At 43.1% G+C, this 11,173-nt stretch overlaps 1 pseudogene; it reads left to right on the top strand.

Annotated features, from left to right (window-relative positions):
- Positions 1-9,222: 9,222 nt before the first annotated feature.
- On the top strand, positions 9,223-10,167 carry LOC105875534 (mitochondrial carrier homolog 2 pseudogene; annotated as a pseudogene).
- The last annotated feature ends 1,006 nt before the right edge of the window (positions 10,168-11,173 follow it).

The following is an 11,173-nucleotide window of genomic DNA, read 5'->3' as shown; positions in this document are numbered from 1 at the left end:
GACTTAACAAAGTCTTTCCCTCTGTTGTTGACCTCCAGCTACTGCCTCTCCACTTCCGCTGCCCCGCCCCCCATCCCCAGCCCCAGATACCTTACAAAGGTTTGTTTTGAGCTGCTGACCAGGTAGCGATCAGGAAATTATCTGCCATGCATCTGGCTGTAAGTGGCCTTTCTAGAGGCCATTTATGTTCTGCCTGCTACGATCAGCACTGTGGACAAGGTAGCAAGGCCACACAACACTAACCACAACTTCATGGAAGGAACCACCTCAGAAGGATGCACTGGATTATTCTCCAAAACATTTGAAAATAAATTAAAAGCACTACCAACCCATTAATAACTCAGCTAAGTAGTCTCAGGCTACATTGCTTTTAACCATCATTCTTTTTGGCCACGAGTATACATCACCTTCCATTCATTCTGGATTAAGGAACTTTGAAGCTGACACCTTTGTTTGAGTCTAGATTAGTTCACTTGTGTACTGTGTGTCCTTGGGCAAGCCACTAACTCTCTCTGAGCCTCAATTTTCATATGTGTATATTGGGGGTGATTATTACTTTCCTTGCCTAACTTTTTAGGATTAGAGCAAAAGCTCTTTGCAAGTTGTAGGGTGCCATTGCATCAGCGTCTCTCAATCTTACCTGTGCATCAGCACGGCTGTGGTACTTTAAAAACATGGATGCCCAGTCCTTATCCCTGGAAAGTCTAGTTTGCAGCTTTGTGACATATTAAAGATGTTCCATAAATGATTCCATGGCACATGCTGAGTTAAAAACCTCTGCACATAATGGTATTTTTAGGACAGGCACAATGGTTGATGCCTGTAATCCCAGCACTTTGGGAGGCTGAAGCAGGAGGTTCCCTCAAGGCCAGGAGTTCATGACCAACATGGGCAACATAGCAAGATCCCATCTCTACAAAAAATAAGAACATTAGCTGAGTGTGGTGGCATGCACCTATAGTCCCAGCTGCTCAGGAGGCTGAGATGGGAGGATTGCTTAAGCCCAGGAGTTTGAGACTGCAGTGAGCTACAATCGTGCCACTGCACTCCAACTTGGCAAGAGAACAATACCCTGTCTCTTAAAAAAATGATATTTTTATTATCCAGATGGTCAAAGAGAAACTATTTGCAGGGCTTAGGCCATGACTCCTGACCACACAGCTATTCCCTGGTTATCATTCTTGGCAGAAAGCAGCCTGTATTAAATACTCAATTGTGTCCGTGCCCATATTCTAGAATCTATAGACAAAGATGTATTTCTGAGGCCAATGACCCTGGGCGGGACATAAGTCACTGGCAGGGCCCATACATGATGGAAGGGGTTTACACACCTGAGACCAGACATTTACATATGAGGTGGGCTGAGGTCCAGGTTCAGGGGCACCTGTGGAGATAACAATATCTCTACGGAAAGTCAAGCTAGGATGAAACTGATTTCTGGCCCTTCTACTGGAAAAGGGGTGTTCTAACATCCTCTAAGCCCCATCAACTTGTCCTTTCTAATGAGCTGGCTGAGAAAAAATCTGATTTCTGCCCATGAAAACAGAGATTACTCAAAAATCAATTCTAATTTAAATGCATTGCACCCTTTTCATATTCTAGTTGTAGAGCTAATTGCTCCTTATTGTCATATGCTGTAGGGCAGAAAGGCAGCATTAAAATACTAAAAATTCTTCCCATGAAATGGATTTGCGCCAGAGAGGCTACTGGTAAGTTCTTTTTTTTTTTTTTTTTTTTTAGAGACAGGATCTTGCTCCACCTCCCAGGATGCAGGGCAATGGTGCAATCATAGTTCACTACAGCGCCAAACTCCTGGCCTTAAGCAATCCCCCTGCCTCGGCCTTAAGCAATCCTCCTGCCTCAGCCTCCCGAGTATCTGGGACTACAGGTGCATGCCACCACACCTGGCTAATTTTTAAATTTTTTCTAGACATGGTGTCTTGCTATGTTACCCAGGCTGGTCTCAAACCCCTGGACTCAAGTGATCCTCCTACCTCGACCTCCCAAAGTGCTGGGATTCAGGCATAAGCCATCACACCCAGCTGGTGAATTCTTAAATAGGTTGTTTAGGAGGTGGATTTTTATAAAAGGTACCTTTGAAAACACTCAAATTTGCAAGAGGATATACTTTCATGGAGCCTGGATAAGTTCTTAAATAGTGATTGCAGTGAATTTGGAGGTTTCGTTGATCCATATCTTCATTCATTCTTTTTTTTTTTTTTGAGACAGAGTCTCGCTTGTTACCCAGGCTAGAGTGAGTGCCGTGGCGTCAGCCTAGCTCACAGCAACCTCAAACTCCTGGGCTCAAGCAATCCTGCTGCCTCAGCCTCCCGAGTAGCTGGGACTACAGGCATGTGCCACCATGCCCGGCTAATTTTATATATATATTAGTTGGCCAATTAATTTCTTTCTATTTATAGTAGAGATGGGGTCTCGCTCTTGCTCAGGCTGGTTTTGAACTCCTGACCTTGAGCAATCCGCCCGCCTCAGCCTCCCAGAGTGCTAGGATTACAGGCGTGAGCCACCACGCCCGGCTCTTCATTCATTCTTCTTTCATAAATTCAGTTTTTTACTTGACAAACATTGTTTGCCTACTATATACCAGGTTTTGTGGGGAGACTCTGAGGGATCCAGTGGTCAACAATAAAAGACACAGTCTCATTATTTTTATTTCAATTTTTTTTTTTGAGACAGAGTCTCACTCTGAGTGCTGTGGTGTCACTAGCTCACAGCAACCTCAAACCCTTGAGCTCCAGCAATCCTCCTGTCTCAGCCTCCCAAGTAGCTGGGACTACAGGCATGCGCCACCATGCCCGGCTAATTTTTTTCTATATATTTTTAGTTGTCCAGCTAATTTCTTTCTATTTTTTTTAGTAGCGACAGGGTCTCGCTCTTGCTCAGGCTGGTTTAGAACTCCTGAGCGCAAATGATCCTCCCGCCTCGGCCTCCCAGAGTGCTAGGATTACAGGTGTGAGCCACCGCGCCGGGCCTACAGTCTCATTCTTTATGGAGCACATAGCCTAGCTGGACTCTGATGAAATCAAATAAATGTAAAATTCCAACTGTCACAAATGCTTTGAGATTATTAATAACAATAGAGAGTTTGACTCTGACACATCACAGAAGATTGTTTTAAGAAAAGCTCTGTGTGAGTTGAGATCTCAAGATTTCAAGGACGAGTAGGAATTAACCAGATGGAGGAGTCAGCATGTGCAAAGGCCCAGTGGTGGAAGGAGCTGTAACAACTGGGAGAGGAAAGTCGGTGTTCCTGGAGCTCAGAGACAGGCCTGGGTGTGAGGTGAGGCTGGAGAGATAGTCAGAGGTCACCCCAGGCTGAGGGCCTTTTAGGCCACAGTTATGCTATTGGTCTTTTTTTTTTTTTTTTTTTTTTTTTGAGACAGAGACTCATTTTGTTGCCCGGGCTATAGTGCTATGGCGTCAGCCTAGCTCACAGCAACCTCAAACTCCTGGGCTCAAGTGATCCTCCTGCCTCAGCCTCCCGAGTAGCTGGGACTACAGGCATGTGCCACCATGCCCGGCTAATTTTTTCTATATATTTTTAGTTGGCCAATTAATTTCATTCTATTTATAGTAGAGAAGGGGGGGGGGAGGGGGGTGTCTCACTCTCGCTAGGGCTGGTTTTGAACTCCTGACCTCGAGCTATCCGCCTGCCTCGGGCTCCCACAGTGTTAGGATTACAGGTGTGAGCCACCCTGCTGGCCTATGCTGTTGGTCTTTATCTTGGGAACAATTAAGACCATTAGCCTGGAGTGCAATGGCGGGAATGTGAGCACTCTGGCCACAACTGGAGATACCTGGTAGGAGATTCTTCTTGTCCCTGGGCAGGAGGTGGGAACTTGAAGAGAGGCTGCCCCAGACCAAGGCCAATTCCGTCTTCAGAGCAGGCTGGGCTTCTCTCGAGCCTGGTGTGTGTGCAGCTCTTCCGGGGCGGAGGCCTCATGCCCTGCACAGTGTCTCCTTCTTGTCTCAGCTCTCCTCACAGAGCCTCAGGGACAGCACAGCACGTCTCCACCGGTTTTTCCCTTCTAGAAGAAGAGGGAAAGGAGAATATGGTTTTACTAATTGCAATAGTGATTTCATTTGCTTTTGTGGTTTAAAAATGTTTTACCTGAAGCTTCTGAAGACAACCTTGAGGGTGTGTGCCAAGGCATCTGAGTAACAGTCCAGAACTTATAAAAAGGCCAGAGTAGGATAAAGTTGGTTACTTTATTCCCCATCCCCAGGTATGTGTGTGTTCATGTATTAAAAGTCATTTACTAAATGGTGTTCCATGAAAAGTTAGGAAAATGATATCATTGGCTGGAATCTACTTTAACGTCTTTTGTTTAGATCATAAAATAAAACTTTACTGAGATGTGATTCACATACTATAACTTTCTCTCTTTTAATTTTATTTATTTATTTAGAGACAGGCTTTCACTCTATGACCCAGGCCGGAGTGCAGTGGCAGATCACAGCTCACCGTAGCCTCAAACTCCTGGGCTCAAACAATCCTCCCTCCTGAGCCTTCCAAGTAGCTGGGATTATAGGCATGAACCACTGCGCTCATCCTCTTTTTCTCTTTTTAAAATCAATTCATTTGTTTGAATCAGAATCTCAGCAAAATACATACATTGCATTTGGTTGATAGATCTCTAAAGTCTCTTTCACTTACAAGCCTCTCCATCCTCTTTTTTTCATTGCAATTTAGTTTTTGAAGAAATTGAGTTATTTGCCTTGTAGAATTTTCCCAAAGCATTTATTCTTTTTTTTTTTTTTTTTTTTTGAGACAGAGTCTCACTTTGTTGTCCAGGCTAGAGTGAGTGCCATGGCGTCAGCCTAGCTCACAGCAACCTCAAACTCCTGGGCTTGAGTGATCCTTCTGCCTCAGCCTCCCGAGTAGCTGGGACTACAGGCATGCGCCACCATGCCCGGCTAATTTTTTATATATATATATCAGTTGGCCAATTAATTTCTTTCTATTTATAGTAGAGACGGGGTCTCGCTCTTGCTCAGGCTGGTTTTGAACTCCTGACCTTGAGCAATCCGCCCGCCTCGGCCTCCCAAGAGCTAGGATTACAGGCGTGAGCCACAGCGCCCGGCCCAGCATTTATTCTTAATAGCAGCTCAAAGTAGGAGGTAGAGTGAAGTTTGCAGTGTGGGCTTTGGAGAGGCATGCCTATCGTGGGTTTGAATCCTGGCTCTGTCCCTTACTGGCTGTGTATCCCTGGGAAAGCAGCCCATCTCCCTCAGGCCTCAGTGTCCTCCACTGTAAAATGGGCACAGAGGTGGGCTAGATAATGCACGGAAAGTGCACGGCATGCACAAGGTGCTCAATCAACCTTTCTATTTTTATCATTATTTTTATTTTCAAGCTAAGAAAAAAGTCAGGAATCCTCAACCCTGGCTGGTCTTGAAAAATTATTATTTGCAAGTTTAAAAGAAGGGAAAGTTGGCTGGGCTAAAGACCTGAGAAGTACTGCATCTGGGGGTGTGACTAAAAACAGGGTCCTCTGTGGAGCCGAGGGACTTTTCCTCATCACTCCCCACCCCACACACCACTTTTTAGAACCTTATTCGCCCTGGTCTGGCTTTGCCATCAAGCCCATGTCATTATGAAGTCCACAGTTTCCTGATGCATGGGGACGCAGGTGATGAACCAGTCCATGCTGCAGGGTCCTTAGCCAGCCAAGTCTTGCCCCTTCAGGGTGCACTTAACAAAATAATTTAGAAGAGGGTAATATTTAATCCAGGCAAACACATTTGGTACCACTAGAGAGTATTCAGCAACTGTGGGAGCTAGAGGGAGGAAAGTATTTTTGTGCAGGGGGCACTCAAATCTTACCACAAAGGTGATCTCTGCATGAGAGCTGCCAATTGCCTGTCCATATATCCATCCATCTGTTCATTTAATCATCACCCATCCATCCATCTATCCATCCATTAATTCATTTATCAGACCATTCATCTCCTGTGTGGTCAAATAGACAAAGCTGCTGGTATCTGTTTTGAATTAGGTCTAATGCCCACATAGTCCCTTGACTCCACTCAACACCTGTCTGCAGCCTGAGTGTGAATCCAGATGCCTCTGGGTGACAGAGAAACGAGATGAGACTGCTCCGTCCACACCAACCCTGGACTCTGCAGTTTTCCATCACATGTTTGGAATATAGCTTCCTTTCATGGCTGCTTAATTATTATGGCTTAGAAGACCATAATACTAAATTAAAGTGAAATGTAATTGCTCTGCCAGTTTTCACACTGCCAGAATTCAGCTGATAACAACAGGATTCTGTGAGCATCTCCAAATAAGAATTTGCTGTTGGTGACAGGGGAAGAAGGAAACAAAACTCTCCTTTCCACATTTGCCCTGCAGTCAGGCTGACACAACAGAAATGGAAAACAATTGGCACAGGCATAAAACTCTATGACAAAAGGAAACTTGTGAAACAGAGAAATAGATTTCTTGGGGGAAAAAACATAACTTCCTTTGACAACACTGTATTTAGAAAAAAAATTCTGTAGTTTGAGGATATTAAGGTCATTAAAAGTAGCAGGCTTTTTTGGGGGGGCAGGGAGATGGAGACTCTTAATACCCCCCCAAACACTCCCCTTCAAATTCATATTAAAGTTAATCATCAATTGGAAGCCAGAAATGATATTGGAAAATCATTATTTTACAAACGGAAACTATTATAATTTAAAAGGGTGCAAATGAAACCATACATTTTCAGAAGGAGATCAATGAAAACCACTTTATTAGAAAATATAAATCACTTTTTAATTTCAGATGCAACAAGAAAAGAACTCATTTTTTCTGTTTCATTGAAATTGATTGGTACACCTGCAGAGAAAAGCAGCTTTATCATCTCGTTATCAGCCAATTAATATGCAGGTCTAAATGTGAATACTATTCCAGTTAACTAGAAATGGATGATTTTATTGAAGTCTTAATAGACTAGGAAAAGCTGCCTTCCACCCTGCTAAATGAGGTCAGTTGAGAAAAAAAAAAATTCAGAAGTGCATAACTTGGGACCGGTGGAATCTAAAAAAATTTCCCTAACTCTTCAGACCATGGAGAAAGGAAGGCAAAGTGACATGTCTGAAAGCAGAGGAAACTGCTAGGTGGAAGAAAAATTAGAATATTGAGTTTTCTTTTAATTGAAAAAGAACTATTTGGGTTTGATTTGGAAGTCTGGCACTCTTACTATTCAAAACTCGGCAATCCTTAGTCCTTAGCCTCGTCTCCATTTTAATCGCAGGTGAAGATGAACTGCAAAATAAATGAAGTCTATTTACCTCTCTCTCATTTTTTGCTTTTCTGCGTTCATTTTCTGTCCTGAGATGTTCTCCCTGATACACCAAAACCCTAGCATCCTTAATTCCTTTTACCTTTTATCTACCAAACAGATAAGTGCCTTTGGGATAAACTAATTCACAATGAGGTACAACTGACTGATAGGCTCAAAGTGGTACCATTTTCAAGGATAAAGCAGAGGTTGACAAAATAATATGGTAGAGAGTAGGAGATACCAGCTTCCATCCCCGTCTCAAACACACACACCACCCTCCACGCACCATTTAGCTACCCACGATTGAAAATAGCCCTGAGTATATATTGTTGCTATAGAACCTATAGCAACACAGTGGAGAAAAAACAGAGTATAACTGTACAGACAGGGTTGCTAAGAAGATCAGCACAGCTGATACATCTGGAGATGGCTAGGAACAAAGACGAATGGAGGGGGCTACCAGTATTAGCCACATAGCAGGTGCCACTGCAATTGCTAGTGACCTGCTCTGCAGAGGATCCAGGCAATCTTTGCCACTGAGGACCTCAATAGTCCCTGCAGCAGCCACAGACTCCCTGTAGCTTTCACAGTGGAGATCCCTTTAGTGTTTGTCAGTGTGGACGTTAGCAGCCTGACCCACAGAGAACACTGGCAGATTTTGCTATTGAGGTAACCTACAGCCATCACTGCCACAGACCTCTTGCAGAGGGAGATGCTGCTGTAATCCTCCCCCAAAGAAAGGAGCTACTGCTGTGCTACCCCAGGACTGAGAACCCCTCCCTCCCCCCAAGCCTATGCATGCCTTGCATCCTGGAGCTGCAGCAACTCTGCACGTGCCTGTGCGTCAGACACTGGAGCCAGCACTGCTATGGGCTATCTTGTGTCCTGGACCCTGGAGCCATGGTTTCTCCACTTGTGCTCATGCTCCAGACCCAGATCTGTGGCTGCTCCATGGGTACTGTGCATCAGACACTGATGTGACCTCCAATGTGAGCACACCCATGAGCTGAACCCAGTTCAAAGAGGGATCCCCTTAGCCATGATTTCCTCCATGGGAGAAAAAGAGATCATGAGGGCTCCAGAAGCCTTTGCCACTGAAAAACCCAACAGCCTTGTTGCTGCCGCGGATACCCACAGCCTTGGTTGCTAAGGATTCCTGCAATCTTTACTAACACTGATCTCAGGTGACAGAGCTGCACAAGAACTGCTGTGTCCTCACCAGACCTGGAAGCTCTGCACTCCACTCAGCTAGAACCCAAACACCCACCCACAGGTGAAGATCTTCCCCCACTAAAACCAGTTGGTAAAGCCTGGCAGAGGTGACAGCTCTGTCAACTGCACAGATATCAATGCAAGGCAATAAGAAACAAAAAAATCAAAGAAACATGGCACCACCAAATGAACACAATAATTTTCCAGCAACTGACCCTAAAGAAATGGAGAGATACAAATTTCCTGACAAAGAATTCAACATAATTGTGTTAAGGGAGCTCAGTGTACTATAAGAAAACATAGATAGACACTTTAACAAAATCAGAAAAATAATATTAGCAAATGGAAAGTTCAATAAAGGGATAGAAAACATGACAAATGAGGCATGAATTGTTCTTCCAAATCTGAGGAGAGATATGGACATCCAGGGACATGAAGCTGAAAGATTTCCAATCAGGTTAAACCCAAAGAAGACTTCACCAAGACACATTATCATCAAACTGTCACAAATCAAAGACAAGTCCATCTGCAGATACTGTTATGGTGGATGCAGCCAGTCAGGTGCTTCGGGGCTCTGGTCTCACCTCTCATGTATGGGAAAGTGCTCATCCAGGTGGGATGTAAGCCTCTTCTTCCAATGATAGCACAACATATTTTGGGGTAGCTAGTATGTCAACTTCCTGGTCTCTTATGCTCAGCAAGTGGAGGACATTGATGGAAGGCATGGGTTGTTCACAGGCTTAATGCCAAGACTGTGTGTAGGAGCTCTTGGAACTATGCTCCATGGCAAAGTTTTACAGCATTACCAGGAGTGTGACAAGATTGAGGAGTTAGGACCTTGAAATATACAGAAAGAAATCTCATCTTCCTTCGGCCGAGTTATCAAGGAGACAACTCAAGAGATGATTGCTCATACTGCTGCTACCCTCATCACAAATCACTTCCAGGGGAACACTCTGAGATCTATGGTACAATTCATTGGCAGGGAATCCAACTATTGTGGACTTTGTGACTTTATAGTAACCGTATATCAGGAAGAAGGCATCCTAGGATTTTTATGGGTCTTGTTCCTTACCTCCTAGGTGACATCTTTTCTTCGTGGCTCTGTAACTCACTGGCTCACCTCATTACATCTATGCACTGGACAATGGAGTTTCCACCATGAATGAAATAAAGACTCGTTCCCAAGCTGTCACAGGATTCTTTTGCCAGTATGTTGACCTATCCCTTTGTGCTTGTCTCTAATGTAATGGCTGTCAACAATGATGGGCTTGCTTGTGAATCCCCTCCCCCTTCCCCAATGTATACTTCTTGGATAGATTGCTGGTGCATGCTACAAAAAGAAGAAACATAAGCTGAAGAAATGTTTTGTTTTTCCTGGAAGGTCTTCTTCAGGAAGACTTATTGTTGTGAGCTGAGAATGTTAATTTGAAGATGCGTGGCAGGGACAGTGATATGTCTGTCCCATATGCACAGAATCATGGGAGGGAAGGCTGATTTCTATACCACGTGGAACACTTTAAAATTAATCATTTTAAAATGTGGTATATGTATACCATGGAGTACTATTCAGCTCTAAGAAACAACGGTGATATAGCACATCTTATATTTTCCTGGTTAGAGCTGGAACCCATACTACTAAGTGAAGTATCCCAAGAATGGAAAAACAAGAACCACATATACTCACCAGCAAACTGGTATTAACTGAGCAGCACCTAAGTGGACACATAGGTACTACAGTAATAGGGTATTGGGCAGGGGGGCGGGGGTGGGTATATACATACATAATGAGTGAGATGTGCACCATCTGGGGGATGGTCATGCTGGAGACTCAGACTTGTGGGGGGAGGGGGGAAAGGGCATTTATTGAAACCTTAAAATCTATACCCCCATCATACGCTGAAATAAAAAAAAATAATCATTTAATATTGGGGAAAAAAAAACAAAGATGAAGGCTTTTGAAGGCTGTAAAAAAAAAATAAGTTCCTTATGTATAAGGAAACTCCTTATATGATAGCTATATAAAGCTTTCACTAAATTTCTTAGCAGAAACTTTACAGGCCAGGAGAGAATAGGATGATATATTTAAAGTGCTGAAAGAAAAAATTGCCAAGCAAAATACTTTACCTGGAAAAGCTGTTTTTTGGAAATGAAGGAGAGATAAAGACTTTCCCAGACAAACAAAAGCTGAGGGAGTTCATCACCATTTGATCTGCCTACAAGAACTATTAAAGGATGCTGATCAGTAACAAAAAACATAAAAGTATGAAATTAACTGGCAAAAATAAGTGTACAGAAAATTCAGAATACTTAATGCTATCATAGTCAGGTGTAAATCATTTGTAACTTTAGTAAAAAGGTTAAAAGACAAAAATATTAAAAGTAACTATAGCTAGAATAATTTGTTAATGGATACACAATATAAAAAGATGTAAACTGTGACATTATAAACATCAAATGGATGTGTATGGGGTAAAAGTGTAGAGGTTTTGTATGTGATTGAAGTTAAGTTGTTATTAGCTTAAAATAGACTGTTATAACCATAAATTACTTAATGTAAGCCTCATGGTAACCACAAATCAAAAACCTATAGTGGATACACAAAAGATAAAGAAAGAGAAAGGAATTCAAAGCATACAAAAATCATCAAATTACAAAGAAAGACAACA

Source organism: Microcebus murinus, chromosome 20, assembly GCF_040939455.1.
Source record: "Microcebus murinus isolate Inina chromosome 20, M.murinus_Inina_mat1.0, whole genome shotgun sequence".
Lineage (NCBI taxonomy): Eukaryota > Metazoa > Chordata > Mammalia > Primates > Cheirogaleidae > Microcebus > Microcebus murinus.
The sequence above is the reverse complement of the archived record's forward strand: the minus strand, read 5'-3'. Positions and strand labels throughout refer to the sequence as shown.